This window comes from Belonocnema kinseyi, chromosome 5 (genome assembly GCF_010883055.1).
Source record: "Belonocnema kinseyi isolate 2016_QV_RU_SX_M_011 chromosome 5, B_treatae_v1, whole genome shotgun sequence".
NCBI classification, from domain to species: Eukaryota; Metazoa; Arthropoda; class Insecta; order Hymenoptera; family Cynipidae; genus Belonocnema; species Belonocnema kinseyi.
The window spans coordinates 70,606,436-70,609,756 of NC_046661.1; the positions used below are offsets into that span (position 1 = coordinate 70,606,436).

Sequence of the window (3,321 nt, forward strand, 5' to 3'; positions counted from 1 at the left end):
TATTAATTTAAATTTATTTTGCATTTTTAATTATTTAATAAACAATTTAATTATTTTAATGAACACAGTGCGCTTTATTATTTATTACTATTCATTATTATTATATGTTATTTCAAGTTCATAAAATGAACCTTGTTAAAAATGATTGATAAAATGGAGGAAAATATGCTAATGTTAATTGCAACTAATTTTGGGAAAGATCTCGAGGTGAACTTTTGAACAAAATATTTGGGGTTTTCTTTATTTGACAATAATAATGTAGAGTGTAATGTTTTCCTTTTCCTCTGTAGGTAAAAGTTGCAATTCTTGTTTAATTCTAATGATATATCTCTTATTTTATTCCGTAAAAGATTCTCTGCAAATCTCATTGGTAGTTTTTATTTAAAAAAATTTATTTATGAAAACCTATTATTTACAAAAAATAACATTTTTATAATCCCTAAATAAAATTTTGTATCTAAAAACGTATCGATGAGATTTGCAGAGAATCTTTTTAGGAATAAAATAAGCCCACACCATTAGGATTAAATAATATTTGCAACTTTTAGCTAAAGTGAGAGAGAAAGACATAAAACCGTAAGAACTATTTGTTAAATAAACAATAAAAATTGTGTAATATCTATTTTAAAAGTTCCAAGTTTTTATAATTATCAAATTAAACATTTTTTAAATCTTTTTAATATATCGGAACGTTCTAAATGTCTTAAAAAATTTTTCAAATTTTTCTTAAAAATTTTTAAAGACAACAAAATTTGCCTTCAAGACTTTCAGATTATTTTTCGCAATTGTTTGGGAAACACTTTGAAATCTTTTAGAACATTTTCCTAAAGTTAATTTTTCACAATAAAAAATCATTTTTCACAAGTTTAAAATGAACTTAGAATTGTTTGAATAGGTGAAAATATTTATTAAACATAATAGAATTTTTTGTAATTTTTATTCAATTTTTTTAAAAATCAAAAATGTACATTTTGTTTTAAATTTTTTGGAATCGTCTCAAGATTTTAATTATTTTTTATTCTTTTCAAAACTACAAAAACTTCCACAAATAAAAAAAATGTGATTCGAGAAAATTGTTTTAAAATCTTTCAAATTCTTTTTCGGCATATTTTCAAAATCTTCAAAACTTAAAATTAACCCTTTAAAATAAAATTAAAATAATTTTAAATTTTCCAAAAGTTTTATTGTTCGTTTGTCAACAAAATTTAAAAAATTTAAAAATTATGAAATTTAAAAAAGTAACTATAAAATTATAAAAATTTATAAAATTTCACCCACGATAAGCTTGATTTTATTTATTACATTAAAGTCATCCAAAACTGTAAACTAAATTTCATGAAAAGAGTTATGCCGAAAAGCAATTTTTTAAATGAGTTTATTAAAATTAATTAAATTTCTTTACAATTTATAATTTTAGTTTCTTTTTTAAACTTGAAAATAGAGTAAGATTTAATTGTTTTATTATCTAAATTACAAAGACCTTGACTTGGGTTACAATAAATAATGCCCAATATTCACAGTTAATATCAACAATAAAATAATATTTTTTAGAAGAGAAAAACTTTAACAACAAAACGATATAACTATACACTTTATATGTAACACCGTTGCCACAACACTTTCAGTTCTATATCGTCCCTTAAAATAGCATTTGCTATTATTTAACAATATTTGGATCATTTGGTGCTTTTAAAAATTGAATTTTATTAGCTTTGTCCTGTCTCCGATTACGTTTTTATCCCGATTTACAATAAAAACAAACGCACTTCACCATTTTTGTTCAAAATTTCAACACTGCGGATATTTGATCTAAAAGCAGTTTTTTCAGTTTTATTTCGCTTAGAAAATGGAAAATATCGAAAATATCACTCAAAGCATTCAAAGATTATTTAAAATTATCAGTAAATTACTTGTAATGTGTTATTGAATTCAACATTATGATTTTGCCATGCATTCGAAACGATCATAGGCCAACTGCATAGATGGCGCCGCCATACGGCCACCGTCAACACATTGTACATTTTCAACTCAGAGTTCCAGAAGGCTGGTTCTTCCCAAAACCCCACCTACTATGCAAGAACAAACAGGGTGAAAAAAGCAACTTGCCACTTGACATCATATCCCTTAAAGATTATAAGAAATACATGACAACGTTGATTATTTTGCAAAAATATTTTTTTGTAACACATGCACAGAAAGTTCGCCTTTTAATACACGCATAATGTGCAGAAAAAGATTCATTTTATAACCCTGCTAAAGAGCAAGCTCTAATTGCGTATTTAGTTCCAAATACTCTCCAGGACACAGGAAAACTGAGTGTGATCTTCAAAAGGATTTTTGTTAATACATCAATTGCAACAAAAATTACCCTAGGTGGGTGATCCTTACTCTGACATCTTGGGTATTATTCTAAGTTTATCCAAGTTGTAAGAGTAATTTTCAGTGTTTACCTTGAAGGGTTGGTTCACGTGACATTTTTTTCTTGCAACCAGAAACAAGTCGCATTTTCACATCCAAAACAGCCTCACTAAAGACAAAGCAACTGCATGCTTTCTCTCGCGGTTCCATTCAAAACGTATAATAGTTCGCATTACATCAGTTTTTGATAACGCAGTGATATGTTTGTTTGAAGCAAACCGCTTTCCAAGTAGCAAAAAACTGAGGAAACTGTAAATACGTCAAACTCTTGCTTTTTGTCCAGTTTCGGGGGTTGCCTTCAAATAGCCTTGGACTGATTCTGAAGGGAATCGAAACCTAAAAAGTGAGGGTGGTCTGAGTCGTTTTCAATTGGAATATATATCTATATATATTATATCTCAACCGCTCTCGCCCTGCTCCCCTGAGAAACAGCGGGAGCCAACAGTTCTAGGATGGCCAAAAACGGGGTGAGTGAAAGCGAGAGTTTGGTGTAGTGTCTTCTGCCTGTGTATATTTACAGTAACTCCTAACTCACGGTACTATTTACTGTTTACCCGTGCGAACAGGGCATAGCAGAAAGTATACTTCCTACTCAGGTAAATATTTATCTACTGTCGATACTTGTAAGGAAAATACAATATTACCATTAATTTTGGTACGTGGGAAGAAAAAACAAACGTATGCCCTACAATAATTCAAAGCGTCGAATTTTTATTAAACTTGCGTGATTCTGGACGACTTTACAAGAAACTTTCTTTTTCTTCCAGTAAAACATGTGCAACCTTTACAAATCCCCAAATTTGTTACGAGGGTAGTTCAATAAGTCCTTAGAATGACCAACAGATGGCGCGCGAATCGCTCCAAATCATCTGTTTTCAGTCAGCACCACTCCCGAATAGATAT

The 3,321-nt window shown here is 29.0% G+C and overlaps 1 protein-coding gene across 1 annotated transcript in view; it reads right to left on the minus strand.

The window, feature by feature from the left end:
* LOC117173133 (nephrin-like) overlaps window positions 1-3,321 on the minus strand; it is a 1,314,621-nt gene that overhangs the window by 1,148,994 nt on the left and 162,306 nt on the right. The window lies entirely within an intron of this gene.